At 37.2% G+C, this 13,377-nt stretch overlaps 1 long non-coding RNA gene across 3 annotated transcripts in view; it reads right to left on the bottom strand.

The window, feature by feature from the left end:
- Window positions 1–13,377, bottom strand: part of LOC109260975 (uncharacterized) — a 518,996-nt gene that overhangs the window by 25,971 nt on the left and 479,648 nt on the right. The gene's annotated exons all lie outside the window — the stretch shown is intronic.

Here is a 13,377-nt window from a genome sequence, read left to right on the forward strand (position 1 = left end):
CCAGGGTTAGAGACGCAGTCATGGCTGTGAATGTGGCAATTCCAAAAATCACATCTCAATGATTGTTTCATCTTCTCAAGTCCCAGACCCCTGTTGATTGAGGAAATCACATTGGAAACTTTTCAGGGTCATAGGATAGTATTTTGTGCTTTCTAAGAAGCCATTTAGTAAGAGTTTCAACAGTTCTCAAGTTCTGGTAGACTTGTAAATTTCTAAATGTATGAGATCAGGGTTGCCTTACTTCTACTCACTGACTGCATGACCTTGAGCTTGTAAAGCTGCTAAGCTTCACTTTCTCTGCTGAATGAGAATGATAATACTATCCTCACAGAGTTGTTATGAGGATCACAGAAGATAATGTATACAAAGTGGTTGGTACATGGGTGGGGTTTTAATACAAGACAGGTTTATCATGGCGACTGGTGGGGCTGTAAAGAAACATCTTTGAAATATAAAATATAAATCAGAAATCTATAATTTTTTTTGAAATATAAAATCAGAGAATGTGAGGGCTGCAAGGGAGCAGAACGATCACTTGGGCCAACTCCTTGTTTTATAGACAAGGAATGGAGGCTGAAATAAACGAAATTATTTGTGTAACAACACACCAGCAGTAGCGTTGGATAAGCCACCATGCCTCCTAACTGGTATTCCATAGCATTTCCTTATCATACGGCCTCCGATGCTAGATTGGTACAGTAAATTATTGAGTTAAGAAACTCCTTCTTCATACCTGTCTCCTTCTTTCACTGTCTTCCTCTGATATTATCAATAACTACTTTGTGTTATGCATTATGAGGGAATTAAAAGTAAACGAGATTCAGTCCTTGCTCTCAAGGACTGGGGTCAGAAGCAGGCAGACTGGGTTTACATCCTTGGACTTAACCTTCAGCAAGTTACTGAAACTTCCTATCTGTCTATTAAAAGGGTATAATAAGTATAACTACTTTCTTGGGCTTTTGTGCAGATAATTGAGAATGCAGTACGGTGCTTGGCACATAAGAAATGTCCCATCAAGGACAGCTATATTTATACAGGAAAGGCACCAGTGGCATTGTGTATAGGAGAGAACAGAATGGTAAAAATGGAGTCACAGAATCATAAAAAAGGATGTCTGATGCTAAGTAGTGATTCTATTCCAATCCTGGAAGTAAAGTTCTTTCATGACTGATTTTTTCATTCTTCAGGAATGGGTTCTAAGGTAATTACACTAGACAGGAGACTCAGAGTTACTAAAGCTTTTTTTCAAAGAATGCTTTCCACCATGTTTAACATCACAGAGTGATGAGGCTCAACAAATATGAGACCATTAAATTTTCTTGGGAAGTCAAAAGTGGTGAATCTGGACTCCTTTTTTAAAGTATCTTTTGTCAAATTTTTATTTCTCAAACCAGTTTCTGATTAGTAGCTTCATCTAGGCATATGAACTCCCCGTGTTCCTTACAGTTCTATTTCAGATCCTTGTTTCATCAGCTCTATTATTATACATTCTTTTCAGACTCACTCTCAATGTAATCATACCTACCATTTCCTTTATAGTGATTTATGACTTTATTAAAGCTCTTAGATTTCTGTTCAGATTTCTAATCTGTTGACTTGGGTCACTTTGTATAATTTAATTATTGTCAGAGGTTTTGCTAAAGGTAGGGACACCTGCATTTAATTAATGCACTGTTTGCATATTTTACATCATAAATAATGATGCCCAATAAATTACATCTTAATACTAATCCTGTAGTAGTCTCACCACAACTCCTTGCATTTAAATCCCTGCCATGGATCAAATCATCGTCAATGACACTTGACATCTAAATTTTTCCCCAGGACCTTTCTGACCACTATGATGATTCTTCCTTTTTACTCACATATATTATAGTTCTATCCAGAGCTTTTTTATAAGTTGACTGGTAAAGATGAAGAGTGACACAATTTGACTTTTTTTCTCTGTGATTTCCTTTTCCGGATATACAAATATCAAGAATCCATGGCCAGGAGCCAGTTCATCTTTTTCTAGACACTTAATCACAAATCTACATAAAGATCACTGTGGGTTATGGTGGAATTGATGGGCCACTGTTTCGAATACAGCTCCTTCAGACTGTACAAATCAAAGTCACCATTTTAAGAAAGTATTTCAATTTTACTTTCATCAAAGAGTTAAAAAACCAAAGCCTTTTAGCGTCTCATTTCACTTACACACATAGCCCATTATAACCTGCATAAACAAGGATGACAAGTTGAGATTAATGAGAGTCCCCAAGTGACAGAACAATTTAATTGTCAGAAATCATAGGAGCTGAACTTTACCAGTGTATTTATATAAGACAACCATACTCTAAAAACTTCCCTAATTGATTATGACCAATAAGTAATAACTTGGAAAGCAGTTTTCTGGTATACAAATAACAAATGACTCATAACAGTTAATTGAGGTATTAAGATGCATAAGGGAAGAATATTAGATTGACTAGATAAATGATTCATAACGTAAGGCAAATAATTGGAGAGTTCATACTCCTAAGTAGGATATAGCTCATAAGCAATGCTGAAAGTACATCAAATAAAGGGAATTGTGTTGCTAAATGAACTCCCAGCTAATTGGGTATCATAGCTATGTTGCCTCCAGGACCCACTGGATCCTTGCTTTCAGGCAAAGTAGTCTTCTGTAGATCCTTCTAAACCACAGTCTTATCTTGGATCCTGCAGCCCTTGCAACATAAGGGTATGAGGTCAGAGGTGGGGTGGTGGGTGGAGCAGCAGAAAGTGGACTGTATTTTGGCCAAGTGCATACTATATCGCCTAGTCCTGTCTTTCAAGGGTAAGTCTCTGACTGGCCATTGGCCGAACTTTGGGGATCAAGGGCGCACGATCTAAAGTCTCTCTCAGCAATCTCCATGCTGAACTTACTTGCAGATGGCGGCAGCAAGTTTGGGGATCCTTTGCACCCAAATATCTCTGTTTTCCATGTGTGTTAGATTGTTCTCCATCTCAAATCCCAGTAGGTTAAGAAGTTTGATCAAAGTCAACAGCAGAAGTAAGTGGGTACATTTAAGCATTCCAACACCAGGTTATGTTCTCTGTAGTCTCTGTATAATATAATTAAGGATAGTTTCAGGGGTGCCTGGGTGGCTCAGTTGGTTAAGCATCTGACTTTGGCTCAGGTCATGATCTTGAGGTTTGTGAGTTTGAGCCCCCTGTCGGGCTCTGTGCTGATGGCTCAGAGTCTAGAGGCTGCTTCAGATTCTGTGTATCCCTCTCTCTCTGCCCCTCTCTTGCTCATGTTCTCTCTCTCAAAAATAAACAAACATTTACAAAAATTTTTAAAAAATTAAAAAAAGAACAGTTTCTCAAAAATGTGATAAAAGAGCACAGTTTTCTTTTAAGTCATTGTCTATTTTGTCTTCATTTGCCACATACAGGTTTTAGTGAGTGTTGTATATAGTATTTATGCATTAGAGCTGTACTACAATTTCTTGTTGGGAATTTCATACAAAATCCTGCACTCTCAGTGCACTTTGGCTGACTTTAATTTCTGACTGCACAAAGGTTCCAAATATTCCAAGCCCATTTCAAACTTCTTTCTGAACATCTTCTAAAATTCTGTTTTGCAAGTACATGGATGTCACTTAACTTCTCCAATAGCAAAGTTGGTACCCCGTAGGCTTCATCTTACTTTAATTTTAAAACAATAACATCTTTCATTGATTTTAGTGAGAGACACACAGTGTTTGTTAAGTGACTAACTACAACATGTGTGCCCCACGCCATTCCAGGTGTTTGACTTTTAATCCTCACTAAACTTTCAGAAATAGAAGCTAATCTTTTGTTTTGCAGATGAGAAGCCTGAACTTGAGGGAGATTAAGAGACAAAGTGTATTTTATACCCTTCTTCCCTTGGTATCCTTTATTCCCAGTTATGATGGGCACATTTTCTAGCACCGAAGTAGACAGTTTAATAAATACCAGTAGAATCTAATTCTGCAAATGCCTGATTAGGCTTTAGGATTAATGGGTAAATAAATTTAGACAGAGAAACACTGTTCTGTTTTCCCAACTAGAGAACTAACACTCGGTGTCTGATGGTGATTTGGTAGCATTTTTAAGAAATAAGAGACTGGGGGCGCCCGGGTGGCTCAGTCGGTTAAACGTTTGACTTTGGCTCAGGTCATCATCCAATGGTTCATGGGTTTAAGCCCTGCGATGGGCTCTGTGCTGACAACTCAGAGCCTGGAGCCTGCTTCAGATTCTGTGTCTCCCTCTCTCTCTGCTCCTCCCCTGCTGGTGCTCTCTGTCTCTCTCTCACTCACTCAAAAATTAATAAACATTAAAAAAAAAAAGAAATAAGAGACCGTACTTACATACATACATATCTTAATTGTCTGAGGAAACCTTCATGGAATATAGTTTCTTAATTTAGAAACATAGTTGGTCACAGCTCTCTTCTGGGCAAATCCCCGCAATAGCTTCTAGTGCCTTTTGGGGCAAAGAGCCACAGTCTTTACAGATACCTGCTGTTCCTTGAACTCTAGGCTCTTCCTCACATATCTACATATAGCTCAATCCCTCACCTAGAAGTATTTGCGTAACTGTCCTTCACCTTCTCAATGAGGTTTATTTACTCTGGCCACTGTATTTAAGAGGGCAACCTATGCTGTCCCCAACTCCCAAACTCCTGATCCCCTCAGTCTATTCAATTTTCTCTATCTTCCTTAGCATTTAACATGCTTTAACTTATAGGAAAAATTTCTAATTTATTGTTTTTATTGTTTATTGAATTTCTCTCACCATGAAAATGTAAGATACAGGAGGGCATGTATCAACATCTTGTTCACTGATATATCCCAAGTGCCTACAGGAATGTCTTCTCATGGCACTTGGGTGGCTCAGTCACTTAAGCCTCTGACTCCTGATTTTGGCTCAGGTCATGATCTCATGGTTGATGAGACTGAACCCCATGTCAGGCTTTGCACTGGCAGTGCAGAGCCTGCTTGGGGTTCTCTTTCTCCCTCTCCCCCTCCCCTACTTGCTCTCTCAAAAATAAATAAATAAACATTTATAAAAAAAGAATGTCTGCTCAATAAGGGCTAAATGAATGGATAACAATAAATATTTGTTGAATGAATAGAGAGTAAACTACTTTTTCCTTAAATAATTTAGTCTTTGTACTAAACTATTCTTATTGTCTGGGAGTTAAAAATGATCATTGCTGGATCTGTGCAGATTTTCAAAACTTCTTCATTTTATTAGGTGTCTTGCCTTTAAAATTTTTTTTTTAACGTTTATTTATTTTTGAGACAGAGAGACAGAGCATGAACGGGGGAGGGTCAGAGAGAGGGAGACAGAATCTGAAACAGGCTCCAGGCTCTGAGCTGTGAGCACAGAGCCCGACGTGGGGCTCGAACTCACGGACCGCAAGATCATGACCTGAGCCGAAGTCAGCCGCTTAACTGACTGAGCCACCCAGGCGCCACTGTCTTGCCTTTTAAATTTCACCTAAAGATGTAAAAAATACACCATTTGGTTATTTTTAAGTACAGTGAAAAAAACTACTAAAAACTTAACTTCTAATTTTCAGTAGTGACTAGCTCTAAGGAGAACATGCTGCCATCTTGGTCTGTCTAACTTCTTTCACTGATGAGGCATTCAAAGAACTATGGCGGTAAGTACTACACTCACGGATGCTCTGCTGGTGAGCGGTTGGGATATGGAGGAGACACTTGAATGTTGATGGCTGGCCTCTCAGAGTATTCTTGTTGGACTCTGTTATAACTGCCCCACCAGTCTGGCATGTGTGTTATGTATGTCATTCTCCTAAGTGACCACAGGGAAGTTTGTTCTTTAAATCTCATGAACGTCTTTCCTCCCTCTTCTCTTCTTAAATGATCTTCAAGTCAAAAGCTGCAGTTCAAGTGAACTGCACAGTGGGGAAAGCTATCGCTGTAGCATTCCAGCTCAAGTCTGGCCCTTTTGCTTAAGAAGGCCAAGAGCAGTACTTTTTGAATGTTCCTTCTAGACGTGCTTGAAAAATAGCCCAGCTAGCATTCCCCTAGCCTCCATCTATGATTTCACTGGGAAACTATGCATAAGATACTTTGGAAATAAATATACACAAGAAATTACAACTTTGTTTGAATGACCCTCTACCTTGGAATGTCTAGAACTGTGAGAATTATAAGGCCAAGAAATATGTCCAGGCCTGCTTGCTTGAAAACTTACTGTTCCTTATATGGAATGTGAACAGACAGGGAGCTGAAGTTGTATAAACTAAATGTAGATTTTTTTTTTCCCAGCCACTTCTGTGCCTCATCCTTGACCTATTTCATTTATAGGTTTCTTTAAGATATTATGGCTTGTAAGTTCATTGCCTTCTTGATGATCTTCCAGCAGTGATTTTCAAAATAGTCACTATTTTACATGGTCAGAAATATCCAAGGATGGATGGACCTAGAAAGGGTCAGCCCATGAGTGCACGGGTGCAATCAAATCAGTAGAATGTGAGGCCTGCTGACATGTGGGGAACTTGTTAGAGTATTCCAGGTACAGTTTATTCATTAATGTTAGAAAATTTAAAATGTAGACATTCAGAAATATTTAGTCTGGTTTTCAGTAAGGAAGAAGGATGAGTGGATTCAGTCAAAGACCCACAGCACAATAAATATTTCTTTTACTCTATTTCCTTGATAATGGAGAAAACAGAGCAACAAGCAGTTCACCTAAAGATAAAAAATAGAAATTCTATTTTTTAATAGGGGTACTTATTTTATTGTACACCACGTAGAATGGGCACCTTTTATAATTTTGCTTTGCGCAGAATATTTTAATGTAAGCAATTCAGGATACTGATAGCATATGTTTGGAAGGTTATGCTTTCATTAATCCTCACCGGCAGTTCTTAAGTCTGCCTGGGTTCAAATCTCAACTATACCATTAACCAGGATACATGTCTTATCCTCTCTAACCTACAGTTTCTCATCTAAAAAATGAAGATTAAAAATAGTACCTACCTTATAGGATTGTTGCAAAAGTTTAATAAGTTAAATCAACATAAATACAAAGACTGACAATTACATAGTGTTTGGTAAGTAGACACAATTATTAATCTCACTAGCCATATGTATTGATTGCCATATTTGACAATATTGGAATTTTGTAAAAAGTAGAAGGTAGATTGTAGAAAGATTCCACACATATTGAAATTGGCCCCCTTAGAGGAACTCACTGTCTTGTCACTCAGGTTTCTTTCTCTTTTCTAGACTTAGGTCTACATTTTTAGTACAAATGGAGAAGAGTGACAGTTACCTAAATAATTCAAAGTAAGTGTTGATTTTTGCCTTTATTATTGGAATCATTCAGATGGAACCTTGCATTTCTTATATGCTTAGAGTATGATCTTACACTTGTACTTCACTAAGTTGCCCAGATATGTACAGATTGATCTACAGATTGACTCAGAAATAAAAAAAAAATCTGTAACAGATAAAATATTGCTGTTTCTCCCTAAAGCTTATATGTCAATATTCCATTTCACTAAATGCAACACTCTCAACTCATTTTATGAGGTCAGAATTATCCTGATACCAAAATCAGAAATAACACTGCAAGAAAAGATAACTATAGGCCAATATCTCTAATAAATATAGATGCAAACATTAAAAAAATCTTTTTAAATGTTTATTTATTTTTGAGAGAGAGAAGAGCACATGCATGAGCAGGGGAGGAGCAGAGAGAGAGGGAGTCACAGAATTTGAAGCAGGCTCCAGGCTCTGAGCTGTCAGCATAGACCCCGACATGTGGCTCAAACTCACAAACCATGAGATCATGACCTGAGCTGAAGTCGTATGTTTAACTGACTGAGCCACCCAAGTGCCTTTAAGTGTAAACATTCTTAACAATTCAGCAAACTGAATTTAGCAGCATATTAAAAGGATCACTCACCATGATCAAGTGTTATTTATCTCTGGGATGTAAGCATGGTTCAATATATGTAAATCAATTAATGTGAGACATCACATTAATAGAACAAAAGAAAAGAGGGGTGACTGGGTGGCTCAGTCAGTCGAGTGTCCAACTTCAGCTCAGGTCATGATCTCATGGTTTGTGAGTTCAAGCCCAGCCAGCATCAGGCTCTGCACTTACAGTGCAGAGCCTGATTCGGATCCTCTGTCTCCCTCTCTACCTCCCCCACTGTCTCTCTCTCTCTCTCTCTCTCTCTCTCTCTCTCTCAAAATAAATAAATAAATAAATAAATAAATAAATAAATAAATCATTAGAAACATTTAAAAAAGAATCATATGATCATCTCAATAGATGCAGAAAAAACATTTGACAAAATTCAGCATCTATTCATAATAAAAACTCTTAACAAATTAGGCAGAGAAAGAACATATTGAACATAATGAAGGACACATGTGATGAGCTGATAGCTATCATCATACTCAGTGGTGAAAGGTTGAAAGTTTTTCCTCTAAGATCAGAAACAAGACAAGGGTGCCCACTGTTACCACCCCTAATCCACACAGTACTTGAAGTCCTAGCTAGGGCAATCACGCAAGAAAAAGAAATAAAAGGTATCAGTATTGGAAAGTAAGAAGTAAAATTGTTTGTCTTTGCAGAGTACATAACTTACATGCAAAGAATCCTAAAGATTCAACTGAAAAAGTATTAGATTTAATCAATGAATTCAGTAAAGTTTCAGAATACAAAATTAACATACAAAAATCAGTAGTGTTTCTATATACTAACAATGAATTGTCTGGAAAAAAAGAAATTGACCTCATTTACAATAGCATCAAAAACATAAAATACTTAGGAATAAATTTAACCAAGGAAGTGAAAGGTCTTCACACTGAAAACTACAAGACACTGATAAAAGAAAGAAGGCACAAATAAATGGGCAAGTATCTCATATTCATGGATTGGAAGAGTTAGTATTATTAAAATGACAATACTACCAAAAGCCATCGATAGATTCAACCCTGTCAAGATTCTAATGCATTTTTTATAGAAGCACACAAAACACTCCTAAAATTTATATGAAACCACAAAGATACCAGATAGCCAAAGAAATCCTGAAACAAATCAGGAGAAGAAGAATAAAGCAGGAGGCACCACACTCCCTGATTTCAAGCTATATTATGAACCTATAGTCATCAAAACAGCATGGTAGTGGCATAAAAACAGACAAATAGACCAAGAGAATGGAATTGAGAGACTAGAAATAAACCTATGCATATATAGTCAACTAATATTTGACAAGGGAGTCAAGAATACTCAATGAGAAAAGGCAATCTCTTTAATAAATGGTGTTGGGAAAATTGAATGTTCACATGTAAAAGAATGAAACTGGGCTCCTATTTTACACCACTCAAAAATAATTAACTCACAGTGGATTAAAGACTTAAATGTAAGACCTGAAACCATAAAACTCTTAGATGAAAACAACAATTATACTCCTTGACATGAACCTTGGTAATGATATTGTGATATGATACCTACAACACAAGAAACAAGATGAAAAACAAGTGGGACCACATCAAACTAAAAAGCTTCTGTACAGCAAAGGAAACCATCAACAAAGTGAAAAAGCAACCTACCGAATGGGAAAAATATTTGCAAACCAGATATTTGATAAGGGGTTAGTATCCAAAACATATAAATAATGCCTACAACTCAATAGCCAAAAAAGTAAATAACCCAATTTTTAAAAATAGGCAGGGGTGCCTGGGTGGCTCAGGTGGTTAAGTGTCCGACTCTTGGTTTCAGCTCAGGTCATGATTTTGTGGTTCGGTTTGTGAGTTGGAGCCCCACATGGGGGCTCTGTGCTGACAATGCAGAGCCTGGATGGGATTCTCTCTCTGTGTCTCTCTGCCCTTCCCCCACTCAAGCTGTCTCTGTCTCTCTCAAAATAAATAAATAAATAAATAAATTAATTAATTAATTAATTAAAAAAATAAAAAATAAAAATAAAAATGGGCAAAGACCTAAACTGACATTGCTCCAAAGAAGATATACAAAAAGCCAACAGGTACATGAAAAAAATGTTCAGCATCACTAGTCATCAGGGAAATGCAAACTAAAAACATAGTAAGTTACCACTTTACACCTATGAGCATGATAGAGATAAGAAATGCTGGCAAGGATGTGGGGAAGAGAGCCTTTGTGCACTATTGTTGGGACTGTGAATTGGTGCAGCCATTGTGGAAAACAGTATGGAGGATCCTCAAAAAAAATTAAAAAGAGAACTACCATATGATCCCATAATCCCACTTTTGGGAATGTATCCAAAGGAAATGAAAACACAAACCCAAAAAGATATCTGTATTTCTATAGCCAAGACATGGAAACAACCCAAGTGACTATTAATGGATGAGTAGATAAATAAATTGTGGTATATATACATGCATACACATGCATGAATATATAATGGGATATTATTCAGCCATAAAAATGAGGAAATCCTACTATTTGTGACAACATGGATAGTTCCTGCATGCATTTGCTAAGTAAAATAAGTATTATACAGAAAGATACGTGCTGTACAATTCACTTACATGTGGAATCTAGAACAAAAACAGAAACAAACTCATAGAAAAAAAGACAGACTTGTGGTTACCAGAGGTGGGGGTAAAAGGAGGGGGAACTAGAGGAAGGTGGTCAAAATGTACAAACTTCCAGCTATAAGATAAATAAGTACTAGGGATGTAATGACAACATGATGACTATAGCCATAACACTGCTGTGTAATATACAGGAAATCATTAAGAGAGTAAGTCCTAAGAGTTCTCATCACAAGGAGAAAATTTTTTTCTTTTCTTCTTTCTTCTCTTTTTATTGTGCCTATATGAGAAGATGGATGTTAGCTGAACCTACCATGGCAATCATTTCACAATATATGTAAATCAAACCACCGTACTGTATGCCTTCAATTTACACAGTGACGCATGTTAATTATTTCTCAATAGAACTGGGAAAAAGACTCCTCACACTGCTTCCTCTTCAGGGCAGTCTCTTTCATGTGTACAATGACCCAACAGCAGACTTTTTCAGAGAGGAAAGCACGTGGAAGGCTTTCCCACTGCTGTCAATGAGAAAAGGTCAGCTTGGAGGAACATATTATAATTTTGAAATGAGTAAATGTAGAAAGAAGGTATTTGGGCTCTGGCTTACATATCAATCTGTGGTTTAAGCTTAGTGTTTTTATTTGAAGTGCAGAGGGCCGGAAGTGATGTCATCAGCTTTTCTTTGATTAGTGCCTCTACAGGACTGAGTCGAGAACTGGTCTTCCAGATGACTGGAATACTTTTATAGCCGCTTAGGTATTTTTTTCACGAAAATAAATACATATTTTACACTTAGGGAAGACTAAACGAAGGAGTCTCAAATTGGCTTATAAGCTCAGTGATGGAAATAGAATGAGTATTAAATCTTTCTATTTCATTTGAAAACACCATTTGTTGCTAGAGGCTTGGATATAATTCAGGCTCTGGGTAACTTTGATTTTGGTAAACCTGATTTTCTAGTTTTTAAATCTCCAATCACTAAGCATCTGGGTTTTGCTCTTTAAAGAAGCTAATACTCTGACAATACTTAATATTTTCCATTTTCAGCAAAGGCAGCTTTAAATATTTCCTAGTGCTAATGCATGATTTGTCTAAGCATATTAGCTAAATCTAATCTTTCATTACTGCTGGTTTGCATCTCTATTTTCAGATGGTTAATTGGCTGACTTTCTGCAAAGTTCAGTTTTTGTTACAGGTCTGATCAAGCTTAACAATAATTTCCTATATTATATTAGCCAAAGTAATGTTTGTTTATGAGCTTAGAGTCATATTTATTAACATCCATGATTAACTGAAAATTGCCCCATGTGGTATTTCAATCCACAAATGTGTTTTGATTAGAGAAGGGACAATTATTCCATTTGCATTTGATTCTAACACAAATGGTATAATTTTCAGCTCTCTTAGTCAAACAGATAATAGTGGAGAAAAGAAAAGGTAAGGCCTCCAAAAGACTGCCCATGTGGCTGCTGCTTTCTGATCGTTTAGATCCTGATGTAATTCTCTTCTTTGTAGCACATTTCTATAAAATAGTTTTTGGTATGGATAATTACCTTAATTGTTCATCTAGTCTCTAAAGCATCACTGGGGCATTATCTGTTATGCCGCTTGAAACTGATCATTGTGTACTTTCTAACATATTTCATCCTCTTTAGGATTGGATGTCTGACTATTTAGATTTAATACTTGACGAATATTCTGCGTGTAGAAATCTGGTATATAAGAAAAAATATATTTTGAAAAGATGATTTATGTTCTCTTTAATTCTGACTACTTTCTCTGAAGCTTTTGTGACCTGACATAAATCTCCAAGTCTGCCTTTTTATCTGGTAGAATAGAATTTAGCTTTTCACAGACTGTTTGGACTATCAGCAGTCTTTGAGTGATCAGGGGATCAGGGGGGTCTTTGGAAGCACTGAAGTTCCAGCATGGGGTTTAATGGGGGCCCAAGGCATGACAGGGCGGGGGTTGGCCTCCCCGCACCTGCTGACATTGGAGTCACCGCACAGCAACTCCTAGGAGACTCAAGTCACTTTATGCTGGAGATAAGAACCACCCTTTAGGGCCAAAAATCTTGTTTTTCCCTTTCAGACAGGGGAGTTACCCTTTCATTCGCTGCTCAGAATAATTTATATAAGATGACCTGACTTTTGCTGTCTTCCTTGGGCTGAGAGCTATATAGATGCAAGTTTTGGTCCTATGCTCTTTTAAAGCTGGAGTTAACAGAATGACAGAAAGGCACCAGTGCTTAGCACAGTTCCCAAACATCTCCACCATGCTGGTTGAATGAATGAATGAATGAATGAATGGTTCAGAACATCCTATGTGACCATAGGCCTGAAGCTTCCATTTCAAGCTTCTATGCTTCTGATGGTTTCTTTACCCTGTTTGCTCAATTAGCTGTATCCAAAAGTTTTGCTCTAATCCCTAAAAAAACTTCATCAGCACATCTTAAATTTTTTTGATGAGCTTTAATCTGCATAGAACCCCCTTTTTGTGCCGGAATGCTAGCTTGAATAAATCAGCCAGCTCAAATTGAATAAATCTATTTAAATACTTATAAAATATTAAGGATGCATTTGGGAAAAGCCTCTAAGGTTATTGTGGCACCCATGTACCTCACAGTAACTAATTTATTAAGCAGTTTGCAAACCTGGAAAGAAAGGAAAAAGAAAAATGGTTTCATAAACCAAGAGCAGAAGCCAATTTTTCAGCTCAGATGATGAAAGGAAGCATGCATTTCTAATCAAAAAGACAGATAAGCCTTCTCTCTCCCACCATTCCCTCACCGGTAAAGTGCCTTTTCATCATCAACAAC

This window comes from Panthera pardus, unplaced genomic scaffold, assembly GCF_024362965.1.
Source record: "Panthera pardus isolate Hobbes unplaced genomic scaffold, ASM2436296v1 HiC_scaffold_25, whole genome shotgun sequence".
Classification (NCBI taxonomy): Eukaryota; Metazoa; Chordata; class Mammalia; order Carnivora; family Felidae; genus Panthera; species Panthera pardus.